This window comes from Solea solea, chromosome 20 (genome assembly GCF_958295425.1).
Source record: "Solea solea chromosome 20, fSolSol10.1, whole genome shotgun sequence".
Lineage (NCBI taxonomy): Eukaryota > Metazoa > Chordata > Actinopteri > Pleuronectiformes > Soleidae > Solea > Solea solea.
In genome coordinates, this window is record NC_081153.1 from 507,713 (window position 1) to 525,000 (window position 17,288).

General features: G+C 38.0%; 1 protein-coding gene across 1 annotated transcript in view; it reads right to left on the reverse strand.

The window, feature by feature from the left end:
* Positions 1–10,374: 10,374 nt before the first annotated feature.
* LOC131447429 (carcinoembryonic antigen-related cell adhesion molecule 6-like) overlaps positions 10,375–17,288 on the reverse strand; it is an 18,737-nt gene continuing 11,823 nt past the window's right edge. The window contains exon 10 of the mRNA XM_058619213.1: positions 10,375–11,628. The gene's annotated coding sequence lies outside the window, so the exon portion shown is untranslated. The remainder of the gene's footprint in view (positions 11,629–17,288) is intronic.

Consider the following 17,288-nt stretch of genomic DNA (forward strand, 5'->3'; position numbering starts at 1 on the left):
AGTTAACGCGTAAATCGCGATGCGATTAATTAAAACAATTAACGCGTAAAAATGTTTTGATCACGTTTAATCGTGGCCCAGTTTGTCCTCTACTAGACTGTAGTGTGGGACCTCCAGGCCAGGTGGCGGTAAGGCACCTTCAAGTTGTTTGCCAACCACAGAGACGAAGAAGAAGAATGAGAGCAATACTTCTTCTATGGAAAAAAATACCCCCGAGCTTCTGAATGGTTCGTTTCACTTTAAAAAACTTCAAGATGGCTCAGTCGACAAAACAAAAGTAATATGCGCCTTGTGTCCGACAGAATTTCACTATCACCGAAGTACTAGCAGTCTGAGCTACCACCTACTGGCAAACATACCGGCAGTGCAGTCCAGGCTAATAGCAAGCAGCAGATTCGTCAGAGTTCTATGGTTGAGTGTGTGAGTCGTCGTCGAACACTGGATGAAGCTAAGTTAACTACAGCGGTAGCAGCACTGTTACCAGACTGGTCTGCCTTAGCAATTGGCTTCATAAATAGGAGAAAAGTTAGCACTAAGAGTTCAGAGTTCTGAATCTGATGTGTCTAATGACTGCAGTTTTTCATTCAACTGTCATTAGGCCCTGTTCTGTTTGTCGTTTGTTGTCTACTACCTCTTCAGTTTTAAGACCACATTGTTGTGGCATTTTATGTGCTGTGTTTTTGAAATAGACATGTCAAGTGGGTCTACAATGCACTTTTTTATTTGAAAGAAGAAATCAAAGATAAAAGACATTTTTTCTTTGTGTTTATTTGATTCTAACTATATTTTTAATATAGAGATTAATCGTGAGTTAGCTATGGAAAAAATGCGATTAATCGTGATTAAAAAAAATTTATCGTTTGACAGCCCTAAATATAATATAATATAATATAATATAATATAATATAATAAAAAGGGTCTAAAAAAGTCTTTGAAACACATTCCTGACTAAAAGCTGTGGGCGTGTTCACGCATGTCAGTCACACACACCTTTTTCATAAAAAACACAAAGACAAGGAATTCATTTATATATATATATATATATATATATATATATATATATATATATATATACATATACATATATATATATACACATATATATGTATATATAGATAGATAGATAGATAGATAGATAGATATAGCTATACACATACATGTACATATTATATGTAAATACATTTACAATGGGGTCACTATGGTCACTCTAAATTGACCATAGGAGTGAGTGGGAGAGTGAGTGGTTGTTTGTCTCTATCTGTGTGTGTGTGTGTGGCCCTAAGATGGACTGGCGAACTGTCCAGGGTGTACCCCGCCTATCGCCCGATGTAGCTGAGACCTTCTGGTGGAGGATTAAGCGGTAGATGATGACTGACTGACATTTACAATGACCATGTACCTTGTACAGTGCCTTGTGATAATGTATGTTACAATTTGGCGCTATACAAATAAAATTGAATTGAATTGAATTGACCATTATCTGAGTTACTAACTTTAACTAGTGCTGTTTCTGTGCTATGGTTTAATCTAAAACCTGACTGAAAATCTTCAAACAGGCCATTAATGCGCAAATATTCACATCATTGATTAGCAACTGCCTTTTCTAAGATTTTAGAAACAAAGGGAAGATTAGATATAGGTCGGTAATTAGCTAAAATATCTGGGTCAAGGGTCGCTTTTTTGAGAAGGGGTTTAATAACTGCTATTTTAAACGTTTGGGGCACATATCCAGTTAATGAGGATAGATTAATTTGAGTTAATATAGAGCTGTTAATTAAAGGAAACACATCTTTAAACAGTTTGGTGGGGATAGGATCTAACTGACAGGTTGATGGCTTAGATGATGAAACTAATGATGTTAACTCAGGGAGATCTATAGGGGAGAAACTGTCTAACTGTGCACCTGGTGCTTCTAAAGCTCTTGTGCTAAAAGATGAGTCAGTCCCAATATGAGGGAGGAGATGATCCATGTTTTCTCTAATTGATGTTATTTTATTCACAAAAAATTCCTCTAGGTTATTGGAACGCCATTTTCTTTCTAATCTACGTAACGTCTGTTTAAGAGCACGAGTATTGGAGTTAAACCATGGTGCTCGTCTCATCTGATTCACCACCTTCTTTTTCAGAGGGGCAACACAATCTAATGTAGTACACAGTGAGGCTGCTGTACTATCAACAAGGTTATCTATGAGGGCGGGAGTAAAATCACAAAAGGTACCTTCAGATGTACTGACATATGGCACAGAGTTAAATAAAGGTTGCACTGTCTCTTTGAATGTATTCGTATTATTATCAGACAGTATTTCTTATTTATGTTATTGTAGTTCATTATTGTACAATTAAATGTGAGTAAATAATGATCAGTAAGGAGAGGGTTTTGAGGAACGGCAGCGGTGCTGTGAGAATTACATTCTTGGATTTCTCCAGCGCCTTCAACACCATCCAGCCTCTGCTCCTGAGGGACAAGCTGTCTGGGATGGGAGTGGGTTCACACCTAGTTGTCTGGATAAGTGACTACCTGACCGGCCGACCCCAGTATGTGAGACTGGGGGAATGCAGGTCTGACACGGTGGTCAGCATCATGGGGGCGCCGCAGGGGACTGTGCCATTGTTGGCTGTATCAGGAGCGGAAAGGAGGATGAGTACAGGGAGCTCATCCAGGACTTTGTCAAATGGTGTGACAACAATCATCTGCTCCTAAACACCACCAAGACCAGGGAGATGGTTGTGGATTTCCGGAGATCCAGGGTGCACCCAGAACCAGTTCTCATCAAGGGGGACTGTGTGGAGGTGGTGCACACCTACAAATACCTGGGAGTACAGCTGGATGACAGGCTGGACTGGACCACCAACACAGATGCTCTGTGCAGGAAAGGACAGCGTCGTCTGTACTTCCTTAGAAGGCTGGCATCCTTCAACGTCTGCAGGAAGCTGCTACAGACCTTCTACCAGTCTGTGGTAGCGAGTGCCCTCCTGTACACAGTGGTGTGCTGGGGGGGCAGCCTAAAGAAGAAGGACGCTTCACGCCTGGACAAACTAATAAGGAAGGCAGGCTCTGTTGTAGGCACAGAACTGGACAGTCTGACATCCATAGCTGAGCGACGCACACTCAACAGGCTCCTGTCCATCATAGACAATCCACACCATCCACTACACAGCACCATACACAGACAGAGGAGCAGCTTCAGTGACAGACTGCTGTCAATGTCCTGCTCCACAGAAAGACTGAGGAGATCATTCCTCCCCCATGCCATCAGACTCTTCAACCTGCATCATACATAACACATACACGCAAGCACACATGTTCATCTCATTCTTTTTAACGTCTTTATATTTTTTATATATTTTTTCTTTTTTCCTTTTTATACATATGTTTCAGTTTATATTTAGACTGTACATAGACTTGCATGCCTCTTATGTTTCTATCGTGTAACATATTCTGGAGCTGCTGAACTGTGAATTTCTCTGTGAGATGAATAAATGATCTATCTATCTATCTATCTATCTATCTATCTAACTAAGTTATCAATATCAATACCATAAGTTAAAACAAGGTCGAGGGTGTGATTAAGGCGATGAGTTGGTTTATTAACGTGTTGAATAAGACTATCACGGTCAACATCTACATGGATGTTGAAATCCCCTACAATTATGATTTGATCTGTCTTAAGCACTAACTCAGATAAGAACTCAGAGAACTCTGATAGGAACTCTGAATAAGGTGCAGGTGGACGATAAACTGTGACTATCATAATTGGTTTCTGTGATTTCCAACTAGGATGAGATAGATTAAGAATAAGGCTTTCAAACCATGAATATCCTAGTTTGGGTTTGGGATTGATTAATAATCTAGTATTAAAAATGGCTGCTACACCTCCTCCTCGGCCTGAGCTTCTAGGAACATGGGTATTAGCATGAGTGGGTGGAGTTGACTCATTTAGACTAACGTAATCTTCTTCATGTAACCAAGTTTCAGTTACACAGAATAAATCAATACAATTGTCAGAAATTAGATCACTTATTAAAACAGATTTTGAGGAGAGTGACCTAATATTTAATAGTCCACATTTAAAAGTGGTATTATTTGACTCTATTTTATTGTTGGTATTAATCTTTATTAAGTTAGAATGTCTAACTCCTCTTCTGTTTGTTATTGATTTATTTACTTTAGTAGGTCGAGGGGCAGACACAGTCTCAATGTTTTTTTTTTTTTTATATTTTTATTACATTTTATTCCTCTTAACACAAAACTGCTCAGACACAACAGAGAAAAAAAAAGACAACAGAGAAATGGCATGTGGGTACAGCAACCAAAAAAAAAAGTAACAAGTAAATTAGTCACCTAAATCAATGAAAACATCAATACCAAACATACACACAGCAAGACTACAAGGTGCTTGTTAGACAGTGAACACTTAAAACAAAGTCACCAAGACCGGCTAGGCTGACCTGGGAAAACCACGAAGCAAGGAGGATGACAGCGTGGGCCCAATATGCTGCAAGTAAGGGTCCCATACCCTATAGAAAGCATCTATTTTAGAGTGAATCATACAAGTGATATATTCACTAGGAACGCAGTCCATAACAATATTGTGCCATGATTTTTTTGACGGAGCAACATTCTTGATCCAGAAAAGTAGGATGTTCTTTCTAGCAGCAAAAGTCAGTATATTAAAAAGTCTCCTGTGTTTACTATCAGTGATTTGACAATCCGGAAGACCAAGTATCAAACAGATAGGATCCATCTGTATTGGGACACCAAAGATAGCAGTCAGATCATTCACGATACTAGACCAGTACTTTTGAAGTTCAACACATGACCAAAGACAGTGAATATAACTACCAGTCTCGGAATTGCATTTCCAGCAAAGCGGGGAAACATTAGCATCCATTTTGTTCTTGACAACAGGTGCTATATGTGTGCGATGTACAATTCTGAACTGTATGGATTTGGCACGGTTACATACAGAAATGTTCATGGCCTGAGACCAAACCTCCTGCCAGTCATCATCATATATAGCAACCCCTAGGTCTCTCTCCCAAGCTTGCTTGGTGGTTTGTGAGGTAAGAGGAGAAACAGAATTCAGAGCTTTGTAAAAAACAGTAATGCATTTCTTATTAATCCGTAGAGACAGGGCCTTCTCCACCCATGAAGTGGTGTTATTAGTCATTAAGGCGGTGTCTTTAACTATGAAGCTTCTAATTTGTAAATATCTGTAGAAGTCACCACGATTAAATAAACCAAACTGCTGTTGCAACTGCTGACAAGATAGCAACATCTGGCCATTGAATAGATCACCTAGTTTCTTCAGCCCTCGGGTGCTCCACACCATAAAGCCCTGATCCCTACAGCCTGGCAGGAAGTCCGGGTTATCAAGAATGGGAGTGAGAGGAGATGTTGACTGAGCCCGGCCTTCTAAAGAGCGAATGGATCTCCAGGCTCTGATTGTAGTGAGAGTAACAGGGTTAGAGCAATGTTTTTTAACAGAATCAGGATTATTCATAAACAATAAATTCAACAAAGGACACTCCGACTGAGAGGATTCAATATCATGCCAAAGTGAGGCTGGATCACAGTTGTGCCAGCTTGCAATAACCCGCAGGTGTGATGCCAGTTGGTAAAATCTGAGATTTGGAACATCTAACCCTCCGTCACAACCTGCCATTTGAAGTTTCGTCATCTTGAGACGGGGCTTCCTTTTGTTCCAAATGAAAGAGCTTAGCCAGCCCTCAAGCATCATCTGCAGTGGGTATAGCAACCTAGGAAGGACATTCATTTTTATAAGAGCAACCCTACCTAGCCAGAAAGAGGGAGAGGGGCCCAGCGGTCTAAATCTGCCCTTATAGCATCCAAAAGGGGGGGGAAGTTGGACTTAAACATCTGACCAAAAGTGGGTGTAACATGCACTCCTAAGTAAGTGAAACCGGCAGGAGACCAGCGGAACTGGAAGGGCTCAGCCATATCTGGAAAACACGTTAACGACCCCAGGGGCATAGCCTCAGAATTTGCAAAATTTATTTTATATCCTGAAAAGACGCTGAATGACGAAATGACCTTAATCAGGCAGGGAACCGAAGTTTGAGGTTGCGATAAATGTATCAAAATGTCATCCGCGTATAAAGTAATTTTGTGTTCCCTATCACCAACGAGGATACCAGAAATTGAAACGTTCTGCCTTACTGCCTGGGCCAGCGGCTCAATAGCAATATAAAAAGCAGGGGGCTAAGGGGATCGCCCTGCCTATTTCCACGGTGGAGGGGGAAGTTGTTGGATCTCAGGCCATTAGTCAGAACCGCCACCATCGGAGCATTATACAGAACCCTGATCCAATTCACAAAATTATCACCTAGGCCAAATTCCTCCAGCGCATAGAACAAATACGTCCACTCGACCCGGTCGAATGCCTTCTCGGCATCGAGAGACAGCACGAGGGCCGGGTCCTAGCGGCTCTGGGTTAATTGGATGATATTAAGGAGCCTCCTCACATTATCACAGGAATTCCGGCCCTTGACAAAACCAGTTTGGTCCTCCTTGACAATATGGGGCAAAACCTTCTCTAGGCGTAAGGCCAACATTTTTGAGAGCAGTTTTTGGTCAGAGTTGAGTAGAGCTACCGGCCTGTATGAGGCGCAGCTATCCGGGCATTTTCCTTTTTTGAGAATAAGAGACATGTTGGCTTCCCTAAGGGATTGACAACAGAGGGTCTAAAAGAATGCCACTAAACTCCTTATAAAACTCACATCCAAATCCATCAGGCCCTGGAGCCTTACCGGACGGCATAGATTTCAAAGCAAATAGCGCTTCCCCTCTAGTAATTGGGGCATTTAGTTGTAATTTTTGATCATCTGTAGCTTTGGGGAGTCTCAAGTCTGCAAAAAATTGACGCATAAGGGCCAAGGCATCATCAGGCTGTTCAGTACTATATACTGTATCAATAAAATGATGCAAAGTGTCCATTAATGGTTCTATTATCGAACGATCTAACAGCACTAGAGTCAGTAATAGAGACTATATTTTGAGAATCTGCTCTTTTCTTGACAAGACTAGCAAGATATCTCCCAGGCTTGTCCCCAAACTCATATAGTTTCTGCCTGGCAAATCGGAGGGACTGTTCAGAGTCCTGAATCAGAAAAGTATTCAATGCAGCACGAGCGTGTGACAGTTCCTTAAGCAAATCAGGACTTGGGTTGGATATATGATTTTTCTCCAATTCAGCTAGTCGAGATTCAAGAAGTTTACGCTGTTCATTTTTCCCACGTCTTTTGGATGCAACAAAAGACATAATCAGTCCACGAGAGTATACTTTACATACATACATACCAGAGGACAGAGGGACTATTCGTGGATGGCAAGTTGATAGAATAAAAAATCTTAAATTCTGAAATAAAGTAGGAGATAAACTTGTTGTCTTTGAGAAGATATGGTTGAAATCTCCAGCGCCGTGACAATGCCCTGTCCTCAGCAAGAGAATATACCAAATAAAGGGGAGCGTGGTCTGATAACACAATGTTGCCTATAGAACACGACAAAACAAGAGACACCTTTGAGGAGGGGATAAAAATATAATCAATCCTGGTATAGGTTTTATGTGGGGCGGAAAAAAAGGTGAACTCCAAATCAGAAGGGTGAAGCTGCCTCCACACATCAGAATATTCAATATCATGACAAATATTAGCAAGCACCCTCGCCTGCTTAGAGGGGGGAGAAATGACAGATGGACGTTTATCAAGAGAGGGATTAAGGTGACAATTGAAATCTCCTCCCACAAAAGAGTCCCCAGAAGCCCGCTCCATAAAAGCTGCAAAAGCCTTGGATAGAAAATCTGGGGAATAGGCTGGGGGACAATAAAGATTCATAAAAGTTACCTCTTTTCCTGCGAGTATTCCTTTAACAATTATATACCGGCCCTGGCTATCTTTAACACAAGCAAGAGACCTAAATGCCAACTTTTTACTAATCAGAATGGCCACGCCCCTACTGAAAGAAGAATATGAAGTAGCAAAGACGTGCCCCACCCAGTCCCTTTGTAATTTAACATTATCCTTATCCTCCAGATGAGTCTCCTGGAGAAACGCAATAGAGACATTTTCCTTTTTCAAAAATGACAATACTGCCGTCCTCTTGGCAGGTTTTTGGAGGCCGCGGATGTTCCAAGAACATATTTTAATATTATTTAAACCAGACATGGCCATAAGACACTATTTGCCACAACGGCAGAATAAAGAAGTCAGAGCCGGTTACACCAACAGTCATCCCATACATCCTATGACCCACATTATCAAACACATAGGACAGTTACATTTAGCAGGAATAGAAAATTCCATACTGTTACCCCACACACATCTTATACACATGTCATGTCACATGAACTACACTGAACAAGTAAAACAAATGCACAACAAAGAAAAACAAACTGAGGGTCTTTCCCCAAATAAACGGGGACTGATCACCATATAGGCACCTTTCAGACTCATCAAGAAAGAACTGACAGCATATGAAGAGTAGTGTGCCAAAAAAAACGAAAAAAGACCTCCTGTGGGAGTGAACGAAATAGGGTAGAAACGTAATATTCACGTTAAGAGCAGCCACGCCACACGGCTAATAAATGTTTAATATGCACAAAATGATCAGCGTTAACAGGAGTAGGCGACGCCTAGAAAACGGAGCATGACCTACCAGCCTGAACGGGAAAACTACGGCTGTCCTCAAAGTCCTCACTCAGGCAGAGAGTCAATGAAAACGCGAACCTCCTCCGGAGTGGTAAACCTCTTCTTGGAGCCTCCGTGCATTACCTGTAGAGTGGCCGGAAACAGCATAGCATACGGCATTCCTCGCTCTCGCAGCCGCTGTTTCATCGCATCATATGCCTTGCGTTTCTTCACCACCGTCGAGGAGAAATCGCTGTAAAAGGAGATCCTGGATCTGTTGTAGATTATGCCACCATCCTGGCTCGCCCGGCGTGCCGCTTCCATCACCCTCTGCTTGTCTCTGAACGCGTGAAATCGTAGCAGCAGCGACCTGGGGCTCCTGTTCGGGTCCGGTTTTGGCGCGAGGGTGCGGTGGGCTCTCTCCAGCTTTATGCGGACAGCCTTTGTGGTTAACGTAAGGACGCGGGGTAGCCATGACTCGAAAAACTCCAACGGCTGCCCTGTCTCCGTATCCTCCGCCAGGCCGACGACACGAATGTTTAGGCGCCTGTTGTAGTTCTCAGCCATGTCCAAACTCTCCGTTAGGGCGCGGACCTTCTTCTCCAGCTCCACCAACCTCGGCTCCTGCACTTTGGCGGAGTTTTCAACTACCAGTAGCCTAGTCTCAGCTTCGTCTAGCTGCTTGCTAGCGGCCAGGAGCTCCGTAGCATGCTTGTGGATAGTCTCGGCCAGAGGGCTAAGTTTGTCATCGATAACTTTAATAATGTTGGAAGTCATTACGCTCAGAGCCTTAGCAAGGGCAGGGTCGAGGCTGTCTGCGGTATCCAATTCAGTCTGGCCGCCATCTTGTATGTCGTCGCCGGGCTCAGGAGAGGCGTCTTTTTTGTCTTTATTTCCTCTGGTTCTTCCCATTTTGTCGAAGGACTGAGGCCAAAATGTTTCTAAGGACAAAGCCTGTTATGTTCACAACAAAAATGTCATGTAACGCCAGAATGTTGTCAGAATAATAGGAAAATTAGCACTGAGTGGCGCGGAGCTCAGCCAAAAGCGCCTGCTCAGCTCACCGCCATCACGTGACCCCCCTCAATGGGGTTTTTAATTGGTGACTGCTCGAAAAGAAGCACAGAGAAGCATGAAAGACTGCAACTCTGTGTCCTGGTCTCAGCTCTGGATTGTCATGGGTTTCTAATAAAATGTCCTAAGCTGCTAGATAAGAGAGCTGCTCCATCCAAAGTGGGATGGACGCCGTCTCTCCTCATGAGACCAGGTTTCCCCCAGAAGGTTTGCCAGTTATCTAAAAACCCAATGTTGTTTTCTGGACACCACCTCGACAGCCAGCGATTGAATGACGACATGCGGCTATACATGTCATCACTGGTCACATTGGTTAAAGGACCAGAGAAGATTACGTTGTCCGACATAGATTGTGCGTACCTACACACAGACTCAACATTAACTTTAGTGACCTCCGATTGGCGTAATCGGGTGTCATTACTGCCGACGTGAATAATAACTTTACTGAAATCAAGTCATAGTGACATTCCTGAACACCATTGTCAACGTCAGCTGTGCACATACGTCACACTACACCCGACTTCATTCACAAAACACGAAACTCTGCCCACCAGGCCCCTGTGTGAGTGTGTGTGAGCGTGTGTAACAGACACTTCCTCTCTGTGATTGGCTGCTTGAAGATGCTCAGACTTTTGCCAGTAAAAACATATCTTTGTCTTTTTGTTATCACATCTTTTTCATGTGATTCACTTTTTATTTATTTCTTGTAAACAATAACAAAACTAAGCTACACACGAAAAATCAGTAAAAATAATTCTGAGAAATAAATCTCTTCTCACAGCGATTGTGTTACTGACCAGTGACTGAGAGCGTGGTACTCAACCCTCACTGTGAGCTGCCATCTTAAAACCAGTTTCCATGGCGACAAAAGAGAGTGTTGACGCGTCAGAAAAAAAAACACAACGATCTTCAACAAAATAAATACTTTTCTGACTGGAGATCAGTGCACGATGACATGTGAGATCACAACACACTAACAAAGAAACACAACAACAGACATGAGAGACATGTGAGGTCACAACACACTGACAAAGAAACACAACAACAGACATGAGAGACATGAGAGACATGTGAGATCACAACACACTGACAAAGAAACACAACAACAGACATGAGAGACATGTGAGATCACAACACACTGACAAAGAAACACAACAACAGACATGAGAGACATGAGAGACATGTGAGATCACAACACACTGACAAAGAAACACAACAACAGACATGTGAGATCACAACACACTGACAAAGAAACACAACAACAGACATGAGAGACATGTGAGATCACAACACACTGACAAAGAAACACAACAACAGACATGAGAGACATGTGAGATCACAACACACTAACAAAGAAACACAACAACAGACATGAGAGACAAGTGAGACATGAGAGACATGAGAGATCACAAACACACACTAACAAATAAACACAACAACAACAGACATGTGAGACATGAGAGAAATGTCTCACCTGTCATTAAAAAATAACACTTTTATCATGACGTCATCTAATGAAGGAAAATAAAAGAAATGCGTTGGTGTCAAAGTGAAGAGGAGACAAATGTAAGAAAGAGACACAGTCAACGTTAACTTCACTGACTGTGAATGCGTCAGGTAAATAATCCCAGCCACCCAATACACACACTGACATAATCCCAAAAACAATCATTTAGTGTGAGTGTGTGTGTGTGAGAGTGTGTGTGAGTGTGAGTGTGTGTGTGTGTGTGTGTCTCTGTGTGTGAAAACAGTCAAAAGTTCAAACACGTTTCCACCGTCCTCATTAGAGAGACAGAGACATTTGGTGAAAGCCAGTCCATCAAGGTTGTCACTGGAAACCAGCTGATCCATGGACACACCCTTCTGTGGTGCACAGATGGATGATGGGAAATAAACATGTGTGTCCTGAAGAAAGACAAGACAAAGATATGTCGTCACATTTCTGTCAAAATGTAACAAAACACATGATCAAAATCACGGCACATGAATTAGTAATCTATGAATGGATGAAGGCAGACTGCTCTGCATCATTCATTCATACAGCTATCTTTTTTCATCATCGGCCAATCAGAAAATACTATTACTAGTTATACACTAGTTTGAACCTGGTTTAGTTAATCTTTAACATACGACCAAACAATGAAAATCCTAGCGATCTTGAAGTTTAAATTACATTACATTACATTACATTACATTAAATCTGTTCTGAAGCTTAAATCTGTTCTGAAGTTTAAATCTGCTGTGAAGTTTAAATCTATTCTGAAGTTTAAATCTGCTGTGAAGTTTAAATCTATTCTGAAGTTTAAATCTGCTGTGAAGTTTAAATCTGCTGTGAAGTTTAAATCTATTCTGAAGTTTAAATCTGCTGTGAAGTTTAAATCTGTTCTGAGGCTTAAATCTGTTCTGAAGTTTAAATCTATTCTGAGGTTTAAATCTGCTGTGAAGTTTAAATCTGTTCTGAAGCTTAAATCTACTCTGAAGTTTAAATCTATTCTGAAGTTTAAATCTGTTCTGAAGTTTAAATCTGTTCTTAAGTTTAAATCTACTGGGAATTTTAAATCTGCTGTGAAGTTTAAATCTGTTCTGAAGTTTAAATCTGTTCTGAAGTTTAAATCTGCTATGAAGTTTAAATGTGATCTGAAGTATAAATCTGCTGTGAAGTTTAAATGTGTTCTGAAGTTTAAATATGTTCTGAGTTTTAAATCTGCTGTGAAGTTTAAATCTGTTGTGAAGTTAAAATATGTTCTGAAGTTTAAATATATTCTGAAGTTTAAATATATTCTGAAGTTTAAATCTGCTGTGAAGTTTAAATATATTCTGAAGTTTAAATCTGCTGTGAAGTTTAAATCTGCTGTGAAGTTTAAATCTATTCTGAAGTTTAAATCTGCTGTGAAGTTTAAATCTGTTCTGAAGCTTAAATCTGTTCTGAAGTTTAAATCTATTCTGAAGTTTAAATCTATTCTGAAGTTTAAATCTGCTGTGAAGTTTAATTCTGCTGTGAAGTTTAAATTTGCTGGGAAGTTTAAATCTGCTGTGAAGTTTAAATCTGTTCTGAAGCTTAAATCTACTCTGAAGTTTAAATCTATTCTGAAATTTAAATCCGTTCTGAAGTTTAAATCTGTTCTTAAGTTTAAATCTACTGGGAAGTTTAAATCTGCTGTGAAGTTTAAATCTGTTCTGAAGTTTAAATCTGTTCTTAAGTTTAAATCTGCTGTGAAGTTTAAATGTGTTCTGAAGTTTAAATATGTTCTGAAGTTAAAATCTGCTGTGAAGTTTACATCTGCTGTGAAGTTTAAATCTGTTCTGAAGTTAAAATATGTTCTGAGTTTTAAATCTGCTGTGAAGTTTAGATCTGTTGTGAAGTTTAAATCTGTTGTGAAGTTCAAATATGTTCTGAAGTTTAAATCTATTCTTAAGTTTAAATCTGCTGGGAAGTTTAAATCTTTTCTGAGCTTTAAATCTGCTGTGAAGTTTAAATCTGTTCTGAAGCTTAAATCTACTCTGAAGTTTAAATCTATTCTGAAGTTTAAATCTGCTTTGAAGTTTAAATCTATTCTGAAGTTTAAATCTGCTGTGAAGTTTAAATCTGTTCTGAAGCTTAAATCTGTTCTGAAGTTTAAATCTGCTGTGAAGTTTAAATCTATTCTGAAGTTTAAATCTGATGTGAAGTTTAAATCTGCTGTGAAGTTTAAATCTATTCTTAAGTTTAAATCTGCTGGGAAGTTTAAATCTATTCTGAGGTTTAAATCTGCTGTGAAGTTTAAATCTGTTCTGAAGCTTAAATCTACTCTGAAGTTTAAATCTATTCTGAAGTTTAAATCTGTTCTGAAGTTTAAATCTGTTCTGAAGTTTAAATCTACTGGGAATTTTAAATCTGCTGTGAAGTTTAAATCTGTTCTGAAGTTTAAATCTACTGGGAAGTTTAAATCTGCTATGAAGTTTAAATGTGATCTGAAGTATAAATCTGCTGTGAAGTTTAAATGTGTTCTGAAGTTTAAATATGTTCTGAGTTTTAAATCTGCTGTGAAGTTTAAATCTGTTGTGAAGTTAAAATATGTTCTGAAGTTTAAATATATTCTGAAGTTTAAATCTGCTGTGAAGTTTAAATCTGCTGTGAAGTTTAAATATATTCTGAAGTTTAAATCTGCTGTGAAGTTTAAATCTGCTGTGAAGTTTAAATCTGCTGTGAAGTTTAAATCTATTCTGAAGTTTAAATCTGCTGTGAAGTTTAAATCTGTTCTGAAGCTTAAATCTGTTCTGAAGTTTAAATCTATTCTGAAGTTTAAATCTATTCTGAAGTTTAAATCTGCTGTGAAGTTTAATTCTGCTGTGAAGTTTAAATCTGCTGGGAAGTTTAAATCTATTCTGAGGTTTAAATCTGCTGTGAAGTTTAAATCTGTTCTGAAGCTTAAATCTACTCTGAAGTTTAAATCTATTCTGAAGTTTAAATCTGTTCTTAAGTTTAAATCTACTGGGAAGTTTAAATCTGCTGTGAAGTTTAAATCTGCTGTGAAGTTTAAATGTGTTCTGAAGTATAAATCTGCTGTGAAGTTTAAATGTGTTCTGAAGTTTAAATATGTTCTGAAGTTAAAATCTGCTGTGAAGTTTACATCTGCTGTGAAGTTTAAATCTGTTCTGAAGTTTAAATCTGCTGTGAAGTTTAATTCTGCTGTGAAGTTTAAATCTGCTGGGAAGTTTAAATCTATTCTGAGGTTTAAATCTGCTGTGAAGTTTAAATCTGTTCTGAAGCTTAAATCTACTCTGAAGTTTAAATCTATTCTGAAGTTTAAATCTGTTCTTAAGTTTAAATCTACTGGGAAGTTTAAATCTGCTGTGAAGTTTAAATGTGTTCTGAAGTATAAATCTGCTGTGAAGTTTAAATGTGTTCTGAAGTTTAAATATGTTCTGAAGTTAAAATCTGCTGTGAAGTTTACATCTGCTGTGAAGTTTAAATCTGTTCTGAAGTTAAAATATGTTCTGAGTTTTAAATCTGCTGTGAAGTTTAGATCTGTTGTGAAGTTTAAATCTGTTGTGAATTTCAAATATGTTCTGAAGTTTAAATCTATTCTTAAGTTTAAATCTGCTGGGAAGTTTAAATCTTTTCTGAGCTTTAAATCTGCTGTGAAGTTTAAATCTGTTCTGAAGCTTAAATCTACTCTGAAGTTTAAATCTATTCTGAAGTTTAAATCTGTTCTGAAGTTTAAATCTGTTCTGAAGTTTAAATCTACTGGGAAGTTTAAATCTGCTGTGAAGTTTAAATGTGTTCTGAAGTATAAATCTGCTGTGAAGTTTAAATGTGTTCTGAAGTTTAAATATGTTCTGAAGTTAAAATCTGCTGTGAAGTTTACATCTGCTGTGAAGTTTAAATCTGTTCTGAAGTTAAAATATGTTCTGAGTTTTAAATCTGCTGTGAAGTTTAGATCTGTTGTGAAGTTTAAATCTGTTGTGAAGTTCAAATATGTTCTGAAGTTTAAATCTATTCTTAAGTTTAAATCTGCTGGGAAGTTTAAATCTATTCTTAAGTTTAAATCTGCTGGGAAGTTTAAATCTTTTCTGAGCTTTAAATCTGCTGTGAAGTTTAAATCTGTTCTGAAGCTTAAATCTACTCTGAAGTTTAAATCTATTCTGAAGTTTGAATCTGTTCTGAAGTTTAAATCTGTTCTGAAGTTTAAATCTACTGGGAAGTTTAAATCTGCTGTGAAGTTTAAATTTGTTCTGAAGATTAAAACTGTTGTGAAGTTTAAATCTGCTGTGAAGTTTAAATGTGTTCTTAAGTTTAAATCTGCTATCAAGTATAAATCTGCTGTGAAGTTTAAATGTGTTCTGAAGTTTAAATATGTTCTGAAGTTAAAATCTGTTCTGAAGTTTAAATCTGCTGTGAAGTTTAAATGTGTTCTGAAGTTTAAATATGTTCTGAAGTTTAAATCTGCTGTGAAGTTTACATCTGCTGTGAAGTTTAAATCTGTTGTGAAGTTAAAATATGTTCTGAGTTTTAAATCTGCTGGGAAGTTAAGATCTGTTGTGAAGTTTAAATCTGTTGTGAAGTTTAAATCTGCTGTGAAGTTTAGATCTGTTGTGAAGTTTAAATCTGCTGTGAAGTTTAAATCTATTCTGAAGTTTAAATCTGCTGTGAAGTTTAAATGTGTTCTGAAGTTTAAATCTGTTGTGAAGTGTAAATCTGTTGTGAAGTTTAAATCTGTTGTGAAGTGTAAATCTGTTGTGAAGTTTAAATCTGTTGTGAAGTTTAAATCTGCTGTGAAGTTTAAATCTATTCTGAAGTTTAAATCTGTTGTGAAGTGTAAATCTGTTGTGAAGTTTAAATCTGTTGTGAAGTGTAAATCTGTTGTGAAGTTTAAATATGTTCTGAAGTTAAAATCTGCTGTGAAGTTTAAATATTTTCTGAAGTTTAAATCTGCTGTGAAGTTTAAATATGTTCTGAAGTTTAAATCTGCTGTGAAGTTTAAATATGTTCTGAAGTTAAAATATGTTCTGAAGTTTAATTCTGCTGTAAAGTTTAAATCTGCTGTGAAGTTTAAATCTGTTCTTAAGTTTAAATCTGCTGTGAAGTTCAAATCTGTTTTGAAGTTTAAATCTGCTGTGTAGTTTAAATGTGTTGTGAAGTTTAAATCTGCTGTGTAGTTTAAATCTGCTATGAATTTCAAATCTGTTCTGAAGTTTAAATCTGTTCTGAAGTTTAAATCTGTTGTGAAGTTCAAATCTGTTGTGAAGTTTAAATCTGTTGTGAAGTTTAAATCTGTTGTGAAGTTTAAATATGTTCTGAAGTATGAATCTGCTGTGAAGTGTAAATCTGTTCTGAAGTTTAAATCTGCTGTGAAGTTTAAATCTGCTATGAAGTTAAAATCTGTTCTGAAGTTTAAATCTGTTGTGAAGTTCAAATCTGTTGTGAAGTTTAAATCTGTTGTGAAGTTTAAATCTGCTGTGAAGTTTAAATCCATTCTGAAGTTTAAATCTGCTGTGAAGTTTAAATATGTTCTGAAGTTTAAATCCATTCTGAAGTTTAAATCTGCTGTGAAGTTTAAATATGTTCTGAAGTTAAAATATGTTCTGAAGTTTAAATCTGCTGTGAAGTTTAAATATGTTCTTAAGTTTAAAACTGCTGTGAAGTTTAAATCCATTCTGAAGTTTAAATCTGCTGTGAAGTTTAAATATGTTCTGAAGTTAAAATATGTTCTGAAGTTTAAATCTGCTGTGAAGTTTAAATATGTTCTTAAGTTTAAAACTGCTGTGAAGTTTAAATCTGTTCTTAAGTTTAAAACTGCTGTGAAGTTCAAATCTGTTCTGAAGTTTAAATCTGCTGTGAAGTTTAAATCTGTTGTGAAGTTTAAATATGTTCTGAAGTTTAAAACTGCTGTGAAGTTCAAATCTGTTCTGAAGTTTAAATCTGCTGTGAAGTTTAAATCTGTTGTGAAGTTTAAATATGTTCTGAAGTTAAAATATGTTCTGAAGTTTAAATCTGCTGTGAAGTTTAGATCTGTTGTGAAGTTTAAATATGTTCTGAAGTTAAAATCTGCTGTGAAGTTTAAATATGTTCTGAAGTTTAAATC